Genomic DNA, 13398 nt, shown 5'->3' on the forward strand with positions numbered 1-13398 from the left:
ATCGAGATCTGTTCCGCGCTGTCCTGAAGTTACCGTTATGTTAGGGTGAGAGTATGGAAATTTCACAGAGTTGTGACACCTTATGTGCTGTAGCACGGCGCGTTCTCCTTTTTTCGAATTTTTCATTTTTAGCCGAGTTTTTGGCTTTTGCGAAAAATCTGCAAATCTATTTTTGCCTATTTCGTGACTAATATTGATCCTATGAACTTGAAATTCGTTCTGATGAAGGGGCGAGCTGAAATGGTCGTGCTGAAGCTTTTTGTCCATAAAATGTTTACAATTAGTCGAGTTATCTCGAAAAATCTAAAAAATTCACCGCGTCTATGTCAGAATGTACAGAGCATACCATTGAATTCTCAACATAGACCTTTCTACCCACTGATGCAGCTTTATACGCACACGTGCACCTCGAAGCCCGATTTTAGAAATTTTCACCCACACGAGAGTAATTGCCTTCTTTCCAAATTTGCGAAATTGGAACAAATAATGTGGTTGTCAGATTGCGCAGAAATAACACGGATTCTCGTTAAGAACAATTGAATCGGTTTCTGTTAAACGGGCGTAAGTCCACAAATCCAAATTTTTCAGGAGAGGCAAAAAACTGATTTTCTCGTTGTGTAGGACACCACTAAATTTCAAAAAAGGGTTCAAAGGTTGTATAAATACCCGTTTAAAAGTTCTGAAATGTTTTTTTGGCTCAGAAAAATTTTAGCACCCTTTTAGGCTAATTTTAAGTTTTGGACTTACGCCCTTATACCAGGAAACGAAGGATGACTGAGACAGTTTCAAGCCAAAAAACTAATATTAAAGTAAGTTTGAAAAATGTAGCACATGTTTTTTTTCTTTTATATAGCATAGGGAGTTATTATATGTTTTTAAATTTATTTAAAGGCCTAAATTTTCTAGAATTACTCCTATTTTTCCAAAATTAATGAAGGTGACATGGGATATTTTCATTTAAAAAAGTGTTGAAACCAAGTTTTCAAATTTCAATCATGTATTTTTGTGATCAATGCACAATAAGAAGTTATATCACCTAACAGCTAGGTCAAGATGCAAATTCAATACAAATGTTCTTCATTTATTATGAAAAAAGTTACAGAAACTTTAGAAATGCGCGAGTTTGAGAACTCGCCCCCCCCCCCCCCCCTATTCCACAGGCTTCTATACATAGGACTTCCGCCATCTTTTCAGAAAATGTGTATGTACCCTAAAGGAGGCTGAAAATGCAAAAAAAACGATTTTGAAATTTTTGGACTTACGCCCGTATAACAGAAACCAATTCAATTAGCGTTTTCGATATTTTTTGGGACAGACGGCAGCGTCCTAAAAGACCCATAAAACTCTCGCGCGACACTTTACAATCCGAGAGGGTCGCGGTCGCCCTCGCACGGACGTGAGCCCTGCTATGCATATATTCTTATGGGTCTCGGGGCTCATATCTTAATGCACATAGCTCCGTTTGGCAGAAGTACGTCCAATTCTACGGCAGTCAATTTTAACTACGTCACGACTGATCAAAAGTCAACTATCCAGAGTCAGCTGGGAACTCATTTCACCAAATTATAAAAAAACTCGGGGGCCCAGACGATTCATGCCTTCGGTCCTACCCTCTCAGTTCTTGAAACAAAACGACCTGGGGTTGGATCGCGGATCGGCCAGGGGGCGTAGCCCCCTGGTAATGTCTAATTTCCTTACATAGGGTTGTTCAAGGTACTCGAGTTTAAAAACTGATAATACCGATTTTAGGCAAATCATAAAGTTTTACTCCCTAAAACTACCCCTCAGAGCTGAAAATTACTCCTACCCATGGAGGTCTCCAAAAAATTACCGGCTCTCAAAAAACGAAATCCTGTCATTTAGTAGCCACCGTGGACTGAAAAACTGATTTCCTTTTTTCCTTGTATTAGGCGGAAATAAAAGCGGTTCGGGGTTTATATTTGCTTTACTAGGGGGCCCTACCCCTGACCGCTACGCGGCCCAACCCCCTGGAGGGCGCTTGCGCCTTGCGTTTATGCGAGGTTATGCCAACGCCACAATCGAAGCCGGAAGAATGAGGAAAAATTGAGTAAAAACCATATACCTTGGTATGGTCCTTGAACCCTTAGCGATGCACCGTTCCTCAACTCTCGGAATGAGGAGCCCTACACGAGGTTTTTCATTGTTCATTGTTTATTCGAGTCACTCAGGTAGAATCCCAGACCTCGACGTTTCTAGCGGAAACGACATATCTCTCACGCTATTAACATTGGACATAAGTGACATGAGCTTTAAAAGCTCTACAACATTAAAAGTTGGGGGTTTCATAATTTTTTGCACATCTACAGCTATTACAGATGACATCCATGTAAAGATCATCCTTATCGGTCCAGTAGTTCGTCAGAAATAGTGCTTCCAAGATTTTGCTTGTAGCTGTTTAATGTAGAAGATGTCATGTACTGACACGTCTATCAGTTTGCGGTTCAGGTGGATAAAGTAATAATGTTTCAGTCAGCTTCTCAATGAAATCTAAGCCTTATTTTTTGACATCAAAGATAATGGAACACTCTTTCAATGCAAAAACTGCGAAGTACCTTCAGAGATTATTCGAAGATCTTTCAGAAAAAAATTTATAATTCCAAATCCGTGATCCAAAATTAATTCATGCAATAAATAAATAGAGGGTTAATTTTCTAATCTTACTTGTAAGGCAGATATTTTTCTGATTTTTGACACGGTGATCATTGACACCATTTAACGTCACCATTTTGATAATAAGTAACAATTTTTTCACGGTGCAAAAATGGGCCCGGAGTATGGTGACAACGATTACGGTGTCAACAAACAGAGAAATATCTTCCTTATGAGTGAAATTAAAAAATTAATTGTACAGGAGAGGTTTGGGTCACGTATAGTTAGATTAGGTTAGTTTAGGTCAGGACATGTACAGTTAGATTAGGTAGGTAAGGTTAAAGTTAGGTAGGGTAAGGTTGGGGAAAGTTAAGTTCTGTGAAAGTGGGCGAGGTCTTGTAATGTAAAGTTGGGTTAGGTTAGGTTCGATTAGGCTAGGTTAGGTTAGTATAGGTGACGTAGGTTTGAGTAAATACATACATACGAGTCGCTGTTATAGCGCTCTATGGCGCTTTGCGACACCTAATCGCCACAAAGCTCGGTCTTCCCACAGGTTATCAGGGAGTTGACACTCCCTCATCTCACTTAACACCCCTGTCGCCAACCTCTCACTGGGCGTCCCCTACGCCTTGAGTAAATAACACACGAAAAAATAAGACCTAAAATTTGACAAATTTTATAGAGGGAAGTTTTAAGTTTCGTTGACGTCGTGATCGTTGACACCGTGATCATACTTCATGAGAGTTAGAATTATTCATTTTTGGATGATCATGGTGTCAACAAAAACTTAGAAAAACTGTTTGTTGACACCGTAATCGTTGACATCTTGATACGTAATTATGAATTGCTTGCGGAGCCAATTTCGAAGTCGGCCGATCGACCGGATGAACTTGAATTCGTCTGCCGGGCTAAAAATAAGTTAATATGTAGGTATCCCAACTATACGTGCGTACAATACAAAGGCTAGCAAACGACGTCAAAGCATTTTCCAAGGGCCAAAAAAGGACTTTTTTACTCGATTTCATCGAACGAAAGGACCATTTTCTGAGTCTGCCGATCGACCGCATGAACTTGAATTCGTCTGCCGGGCTAGAACTAAGTTAACATGTACCCAAACTATACGTGCTTACAATATAGAGGTTATGGACGAACGTCAAAGCACTTTTCAGGAGCCGAAAAGTGGCTCTTTTGTGCGGTTTCAAACACGCTTTTTTCCGTTTTTCGGGGGCGCAGCGGCCAAACGCACCACTTTTGAAGTCTAATATTGCCCAATCCGTTACTAGGGAGGTCAGAACTATGTCTCCACTAAGTTTCAAGCGTGACGGAGTAGTGGCGCCAAAAATGCAGCTGGCTCTTAGACTAATACCAACCCTGAAACGATTTTTTAGGAGTTTAAAACACTACACAAGAGTAAAATTTAAGATTCTAAAAAATTTAAAAAACTTTTAAGACAATTTTGAACCACTCACTTGCATAAAATCTTCTTTTCACGGAAGCGGACGCGTTTCGGAGGTTACCTGCCCTCCATCATCGGCGCGACTGGTCAATTCCAATCAGCTGATTTCGGTCCCGGATTATTTCCCGTCCCTCCATCGTTGTCACATCTCGAGTGTATTGTTGTAAACAGTCTGTTATTTACTCCCGTTAGATCCGTATTAAAAATGTTGTTCTTATTTTGGTACATGTAAATACTTTCCCATATGTCTAGTTTATTTTTCTCAGTGACTTTTCTTAGCAGTTTCGGTTCAAACGATATTTCGTGTCCTTCTTCCCAGTAGTGTAGAGCTACTGCTGATTTCTCTGTTTGTCTATTTCTAACACATCTTTTATGTTCTTGGGCTCTTACTTTCAGTGAACGGCTGGTCTGTCCTATGTAGAATTTATTGCATTCTGTACAGTTAATTTGGTAAATACCTTTCTCCTCGTTGTCAGGTCTTCTGTTTTCAATCTTCCTGCTAAATTGTTGGGCAACATTGAACCTATTGGTGAAGCTTAGTTTTATGTTGAACTTCTCAAAAATCCTACGAAAAGCTGGGGCATATTTCGGATGGTATGAGAATTTCTTAAACCTCATCTCGGCTTTCTCTATATTTAGCTTTGATGTTTCCTTATTTAGGGTTCTCTGTTTCACTTTTTCATTCAATTTCTTGATTTCTCCTTTGTTAAAACTATTCTTTTCTGCTATCTCTAAAATTTTCTCTATTTCTATTTTGTAATCAGTTTCGTTCAAAGGAATGCTGTTTGTTCTGTGTAGCATGAAGTTGAAAGCTGCGAGTTTGTGTGGTCTGTGGTTGAACGCTCTGTTGTTGATATATGTTTCCGTGCTCGTAGGTTTCCGATATATTCCGAATTTGAGATTATCTTTGTCCCTATGTACGATTAGGTCTAAAAAGGGAAGTTTTTGTTCTTCTTCTACTTCAAGTGTGAATTGAATTTTCTCGTGGTATGAGTTAAGAATTGTAAGGGCTTCGTTAATATGGTGTTTTTTTAGTATCTCTAAGACATCATCTACGAACCGGGACCAATGTTGGAAAATTTTCGGGTATTCTTTAATAGCTCTGCATTCAAATTCACTCATGACCAGCTCAGCTGTCAACGAGGAGATCGGGTTGCCCATCATTAGGCCGTCTAATTGTTCGTAAAGTTCATTGTTGAAGTAAAATGCGTTTTGAGTTAGACATAAATTTACTAGTCCCGCATATTCTTTAATTTTCATCGAGCTTATTCCATTTTTGTGTAGCCAATTTCTTAAGGTGTCTAGTGCCAAGTTTACTGGTATGCTAGGGTATAAAGATTTTACGTCAAAGGAAACAATCCTGTCATCTATTTCCAGTTTTATATTCTTAAGTTTTTCTACTAACTCAATCGAATTCCTTACACTCTTCGATTCAAAAATTTTCAAACAACTTGAATCTCTTGATTAACCATTTTGCCAATTTGTATGTGGTGGCTTCTCTACAATTTACAATTGGTCTCATCTCTTTTCCCGGTTTATGGATTTTCGGGTAAGCATATAAATAAGGTAGCTCAGCTGTTGTGTTGGTTAACCATTTCTTCTCAGTTTCAGGGATTACACTTACTCTGTCCAGGTTATACTTGAGTTCCTTCTTATAAGCGCTCAGCGGATTCTTCTTTACTTTCTTAAAATTACCATTTTCTGGTAGTAAGTTGCAGCGTTGTATGTAATCAGTCTTCTCCATTATCACGGTGTTGTTCCCCTTATCTGATTTGGTGATATACAAGCCTTTCTTCTTCAGGTTACTAATCACTCGCCTCCTGTCATTATGAACTTTTTTCTCTTTTTCTGACTGTTTGCCTATGCTCTCTAGGATGGGTATACATTTCTGGTGTATTAAGAACTTTTCATTTTCATTAAGACCTCTAGTTGCGTTGTCAATGTCAGCTATATATTCAGTTATTTCTGTGGGGTAGCTGTAACAACTTTTTAGTCCTTGTCCTAAAATTTCTAATTCTTTCCCTGTTAATTTTTGACGTGAAAGGTTAATGACGTTGTCTGGAGCTGGTTGTTTACATTTCGGGCGATATATCTTATTACATAAAACCGCTAGCTTCTTTTTTAATGTATTCTTCTTGTTGTGCTTTTCTTTACTTAATCGGGTGTATAAATGCCTTTCAAAAGAACCCCAGAGTTCTGGTCCAAAGTGGGTTCCTAATCTTAAATGCATGCTGTAGGCCCGATTTTCAAGAATACTTCGTTCTCTGTATTTGTCACTGATTGTTTTTTGCAATAATTTCTTCTGTAGAAATTCTTTATTGCTCGTCAATTTCTTAAAACTATTTGATATAAAATTGGGAAAAACTCTGTTTATCTTACATAAATTCAAGAAACGGATGTCAACTGCTAACAAGTGGATGCGGATCTTCATTCTAAAATATTCATTCGTTGACTTAAGATGATCTCTGTGCTCCGGGGAGTGTCGTATCTTCGAGAATATGTCTTTGTTTTCAGAAATACCAGTCATCTCCATATCCTTTGAGGTGAGTTGATGAAACGATTTTTTAGGAGTTTAAAACACTACACAAGAGTAAAATTTAAGATTCTAAAAAATTTAAAAAACTTTTAAGACAATTTTGAACCACTCACTTGCATAAAATCTTCTTTTCACGGAAGCGGACGCGTTTCGGAGGTTACCTGCCCTCCATCATCGGCGCGACTGGTCAATTCCAATCAGCTGATTTCGGTCCCGGATTATTTCCCGTCCCTCCATCGTTGTCACATCTCGAGTGTATTGTTGTAAACAGTCTGTTATTTACTCCCGTTAGATCCGTATTAAAAATGTTGTTCTTATTTTGGTACATGTAAATACTTTCCCATATGTCTAGTTTATTTTTCTCAGTGACTTTTCTTAGCAGTTTCGGTTCAAACGATATTTCGTGTCCTTCTTCCCAGTAGTGTAGAGCTACTGCTGATTTCTCTGTTTGTCTATTTCTAACACATCTTTTATGTTCTTGGGCTCTTACTTTCAGTGAACGGCTGGTCTGTCCTATGTAGAATTTATTGCATTCTGTACAGTTAATTTGGTAAATACCTTTCTCCTCGTTGTCAGGTCTTCTGTTTTCAATCTTCCTGCTAAATTGTTGGGCAACATTGAACCTATTGGTGAAGCTTAGTTTTATGTTGAACTTCTCAAAAATCCTACGAAAAGCTGGGGCATATTTCGGATGGTATGAGAATTTCTTAAACCTCATCTCGGCTTTCTCTATATTTAGCTTTGATGTTTCCTTATTTAGGGTTCTCTGTTTCACTTTTTCATTCAATTTCTTGATTTCTCCTTTGTTAAAACTATTCTTTTCTGCTATCTCTAAAATTTTCTCTATTTCTATTTTGTAATCAGTTTCGTTCAAAGGAATGCTGTTTGTTCTGTGTAGCATGAAGTTGAAAGCTGCGAGTTTGTGTGGTCTGTGGTTGAACGCTCTGTTGTTGATATATGTTTCCGTGCTCGTAGGTTTCCGATATATTCCGAATTTGAGATTATCTTTGTCCCTATGTACGATTAGGTCTAAAAAGGGAAGTTTTTGTTCTTCTTCTACTTCAAGTGTGAATTGAATTTTCTCGTGGTATGAGTTAAGAATTGTAAGGGCTTCGTTAATATGGTGTTTTTTTAGTATCTCTAAGACATCATCTACGAACCGGGACCAATGTTGGAAAATTTTCGGGTATTCTTTAATAGCTCTGCATTCAAATTCACTCATGACCAGCTCAGCTGTCAACGAGGAGATCGGGTTGCCCATCATTAGGCCGTCTAATTGTTCGTAAAGTTCATTGTTGAGATACTAAAAAAACACCATATTAACGAAGCCCTTACAATTCTTAACTCATACCACGAGAAAATTCAATTCACACTTGAAGTAGAAGAAGAACAAAAACTTCCCTTTTTAGACCTAATCGTACATAGGGACAAAGATAATCTCAAATTCGGAATATATCGGAAACCTACGAGCACGGAAACATATATCAACAACAGAGCGTTCAACCACAGACCACACAAACTCGCAGCTTTCAACTTCATGCTACACAGAACAAACAGCATTCCTTTGAACGAAACTGATTACAAAATAGAAATAGAGAAAATTTTAGAGATAGCAGAAAAGAATAGTTTTAACAAAGGAGAAATCAAGAAATTGAATGAAAAAGTGAAACAGAGAACCCTAAATAAGGAAACATCAAAGCTAAATATAGAGAAAGCCGAGATGAGGTTTAAGAAATTCTCATACCATCCGAAATATGCCCCAGCTTTTCGTAGGATTTTTGAGAAGTTCAACATAAAACTAAGCTTCACCAATAGGTTCAATGTTGCCCAACAATTTAGCAGGAAGATTGAAAACAGAAGACCTGACAACGAGGAGAAAGGTATTTACCAAATTAACTGTACAGAATGCAATAAATTCTACATAGGACAGACCAGCCGTTCACTGAAAGTAAGAGCCCAAGAACATAAAAGATGTGTTAGAAATAGACAAACAGAGAAATCAGCAGTAGCTCTACACTACTGGGAAGAAGGACACGAAATATCGTTTGAACCGAAACTGCTAAGAAAAGTCACTGAGAAAAATAAACTAGACATATGGGAAAGTATTTACATGTACCAAAATAAGAACAACATTTTTAATACGGATCTAACGGGAGTAAATAACAGACTGTTTACAACAATACACTCGAGATGTGACAACGATGGAGGGACGGGAAATAATCCGGGACCGAAATCAGCTGATTGGAATTGACCAGTCGCGCCGATGATGGAGGGCAGGTAACCTCCGAAACGCGTCCGCTTCCGTGAAAAGAAGATTTTATGCAAGTGAGTGGTTCAAAATTGTCTTAAAAGTTTTTTAAATTTTTTAGAATCTTAAATTTTACTCTTGTGTAGTGTTTTAAACTCCTAAAAAATCGTTTCATCAACTCACCTCAAAGGATATGGAGATGACTGGTATTTCTGAAAACAAAGACATATTCTCGAAGATACGACACTCCCCGGAGCACAGAGATCATCTTAAGTCAACGAATGAATATTTTAGAATGAAGATCCGCATCCACTTGTTAGCAGTTGACATCCGTTTCTTGAATTTATGTAAGATAAACAGAGTTTTTCCCAATTTTATATCAAATAGTTTTAAGAAATTGACGAGCAATAAAGAATTTCTACAGAAGAAATTATTGCAAAAAACAATCAGTGACAAATACAGAGAACGAAGTATTCTTGAAAATCGGGCCTACAGCATGCATTTAAGATTAGGAACCCACTTTGGACCAGAACTCTGGGGTTCTTTTGAAAGGCATTTATACACCCGATTAAGTAAAGAAAAGCACAACAAGAAGAATACATTAAAAAAGAAGCTAGCGGTTTTATGTAATAAGATATATCGCCCGAAATGTAAACAACCAGCTCCAGACAACGTCATTAACCTTTCACGTCAAAAATTAACAGGGAAAGAATTAGAAATTTTAGGACAAGGACTAAAAAGTTGTTACAGCTACCCCACAGAAATAACTGAATATATAGCTGACATTGACAACGCAACTAGAGGTCTTAATGAAAATGAAAAGTTCTTAATACACCAGAAATGTATACCCATCCTAGAGAGCATAGGCAAACAGTCAGAAAAAGAGAAAAAAGTTCATAATGACAGGAGGCGAGTGATTAGTAACCTGAAGAAGAAAGGCTTGTATATCACCAAATCAGATAAGGGGAACAACACCGTGATAATGGAGAAGACTGATTACATACAACGCTGCAACTTACTACTAGAAAATGGTAATTTTAAGAAAGTAAAGAAGAATCCGCTGAGCGCTTATAAGAAGGAACTCAAGTATAACCTGGACAGAGTAAGTGTAATCCCTGAAACTGAGAAGAAATGGTTAACCAACACAACAGCTGAGCTACCTTATTTATATGCTTACCCGAAAATCCATAAACCGGGAAAAGAGATGAGACCAATTGTAAATTGTAGAGAAGCCACCACATACAAATTGGCAAAATGGTTAATCAAGAGATTCAAGTTGTTTGAAAATTTTTGAATCGAAGAGTGTAAGGAATTCGATTGAGTTAGTAGAAAAACTTAAGAATATAAAACTGGAAATAGATGACAGGATTGTTTCCTTTGACGTAAAATCTTTATACCCTAGCATACCAGTAAACTTGGCACTAGACACCTTAAGAAATTGGCTACACAAAAATGGAATAAGCTCGATGAAAATTAAAGAATATGCGGGACTAGTAAATTTATGTCTAACTCAAAACGCATTTTACTTCAACAATGAACTTTACGAACAATTAGACGGCCTAATGATGGGCAACCCGATCTCCTCGTTGACAGCTGAGCTGGTCATGAGTGAATTTGAATGCAGAGCTATTAAAGAATACCCGAAAATTTTCCAACATTGGTCCCGGTTCGTAGATGATGTCTTAGAGATACTAAAAAAACACCATATTAACGAAGCCCTTACAATTCTTAACTCATACCACGAGAAAATTCAATTCACACTTGAAGTAGAAGAAGAACAAAAACTTCCCTTTTTAGACCTAATCGTACATAGGGACAAAGATAATCTCAAATTCGGAATATATCGGAAACCTACGAGCACGGAAACATATATCAACAACAGAGCGTTCAACCACAGACCACACAAACTCGCAGCTTTCAACTTCATGCTACACAGAACAAACAGCATTCCTTTGAACGAAACTGATTACAAAATAGAAATAGAGAAAATTTTAGAGATAGCAGAAAAGAATAGTTTTAACAAAGGAGAAATCAAGAAATTGAATGAAAAAGTGAAACAGAGAACCCTAAATAAGGAAACATCAAAGCTAAATATAGAGAAAGCCGAGATGAGGTTTAAGAAATTCTCATACCATCCGAAATATGCCCCAGCTTTTCGTAGGATTTTTGAGAAGTTCAACATAAAACTAAGCTTCACCAATAGGTTCAATGTTGCCCAACAATTTAGCAGGAAGATTGAAAACAGAAGACCTGACAACGAGGAGAAAGGTATTTACCAAATTAACTGTACAGAATGCAATAAATTCTACATAGGACAGACCAGCCGTTCACTGAAAGTAAGAGCCCAAGAACATAAAAGATGTGTTAGAAATAGACAAACAGAGAAATCAGCAGTAGCTCTACACTACTGGGAAGAAGGACACGAAATATCGTTTGAACCGAAACTGCTAAGAAAAGTCACTGAGAAAAATAAACTAGACATATGGGAAAGTATTTACATGTACCAAAATAAGAACAACATTTTTAATACGGATCTAACGGGAGTAAATAACAGACTGTTTACAACAATACACTCGAGATGTGACAACGATGGAGGGACGGGAAATAATCCGGGACCGAAATCAGCTGATTGGAATTGACCAGTCGCGCCGATGATGGAGGGCAGGTAACCTCCGAAACGCGTCCGCTTCCGTGAAAAGAAGATTTTATGCAAGTGAGTGGTTCAAAATTGTCTTAAAAGTTTTTTAAATTTTTTAGAATCTTAAATTTTACTCTTGTGTAGTGTTTTAAACTCCTAAAAAATCGTTTCAGGGTTGGTATTAGTCTAAGAGCCAGCTGCATTTTTGGCGCCACTACTCCGTCACGCTTGAAACTTAGTGGAGACATAGTTCTGACCTCCCTAGTAACGGATTGGGCAATATTAGACTTCAAAAGTGGTGCGTTTGGCCGCTGCGCCCCCGAAAAACGGAAAAAAGCGTGTTTGAAACCGCACAAAAGAGCCACTTTTCGGCTCCTGAAAAGTGCTTTGACGTTCGTCCATAACCTCTATATTGTAAGCACGTATAGTTTGGGTACATGTTAACTTAGTTCTAGCCCGGCAGACGAATTCAAGTTCATGCGGTCGATCGGCAGACTCAGAAAATGGTCCTTTCGTTTTTTAAATTTTTTAAAAAAGTTTTTTAAATTTTTTAGAATCTTAAATAATACCAACCCTGCTTCAAGCGTTTCGTCGACTAGTCAGCCGGCGACCACTAAAGCAGGGAAACTCAGGCAACGCATGACTTGAAGTCTAAATATGAATCAACACGTCATGCATTTTTATTACCTCGGGTCTAAAATGGAATCGATTCCTGGATACCGAGCGGAAATGCGGAAACTTTTCCTTGATAAGTTTCCTGATTGCGAGGATGTCTCCGCGCAGCGTTTAATGGACCAAAAGCGGGTGATCCTGAAGTCTTGTAAAATGTCTGCTGACGATCTGCAGCGTATCAAGGATGAAGTCCAATTTGAAATTTCTCGCGGTGAATGTTAGTAGGGAGAAAATGGGAATCTTAGGCCAGTAAATTATCCAACAGCGTTGCATGATTGTGCAGAAAAATAGGAATTAAATTACAGCGTTGTATAGGGATTATTGTTCAATATGGCAACGCTGTAAAAAGAAAGTATTGCATGTTGCCCCTTCAATATGCGGGTTATGCAATCGTGTATTAATGCCCCTTCATTTTTCGGGTTATGCAATGGTGTATTTTTCAAGATGGCGAGCAGCGTTGCCGCGTGGTGCATGTAAATAAATGATTTATTTATTGGTGAAATTTTGCAACATTGCATTTTACAGTGTTGCCAGATGGGGCAAGAAATTAGTTGATTTTTCCGTACAGTGTTGCCAGATTGTGCAAAAAAATTCGGATTTTCGGACTTGTAAAAATTTTCGGTTTCGAGAGACCGTATCTTGCAGTATGGGTCGGTATCAGATACTGTAGATTAGGGTCTGATTCGGGAAATTGGAAAATTTTCGGAAAATCACCCTCGTCCGATCCGCCGCGGATCGATTCGATTCTTTTCCATAATCGAAGATCGGAAAACTGTACGGACCGAATTTCGATACGAGTTTTGGTTTTCGAGATTTCGGACTTGTAAAATTTTGACGGCATCCACGATAGACCATATCCTACAGTATGGGTCTGGTATCGGAGACTGGAGATTAGGGTAGGCCTGTCCCCGAACCGATGAAATCGCTCGTTGGTTCGTACGAAACGATCGAGCGATCATTTCGTAATCGTTCACTTCGAAAAAATCGTTTCGAAAGCCTGTTTCGATCGGAATCTGTTTCGATCGAGCCTGCTCGATCGAAATCTGCTCGATCGAAAGCCGTTTTGATTTTTTTTTTTTTTTTTTTTTTTTTTTTATTATTTTTTTTATGTAAAAATGTACTACTGGCCCTTACGGGGCATTAATTACGGGGAGTTAATGTTCGAATAAAGCTAATCTTAAAACTAATGTTATAAAATTTTTTTTTTTAATTTTTTTTATTTTATTTTGAACCAATTA

The 13398-nt window shown here is 38.0% G+C and overlaps 1 protein-coding gene across 11 annotated transcripts in view; it reads right to left on the bottom strand.

The window, feature by feature from the left end:
* The window catches only part of LOC109040291 (putative peptidyl-tRNA hydrolase PTRHD1), a 202166-nt gene that overhangs the window by 40526 nt on the left and 148242 nt on the right, over positions 1-13398 (bottom strand). The gene's annotated exons all lie outside the window — the stretch shown is intronic.

The sequence above is a fragment of the Bemisia tabaci genome, chromosome 1 (genome assembly GCF_918797505.1).
Source record: "Bemisia tabaci chromosome 1, PGI_BMITA_v3".
NCBI classification, from domain to species: domain Eukaryota; kingdom Metazoa; phylum Arthropoda; class Insecta; order Hemiptera; family Aleyrodidae; genus Bemisia; species Bemisia tabaci.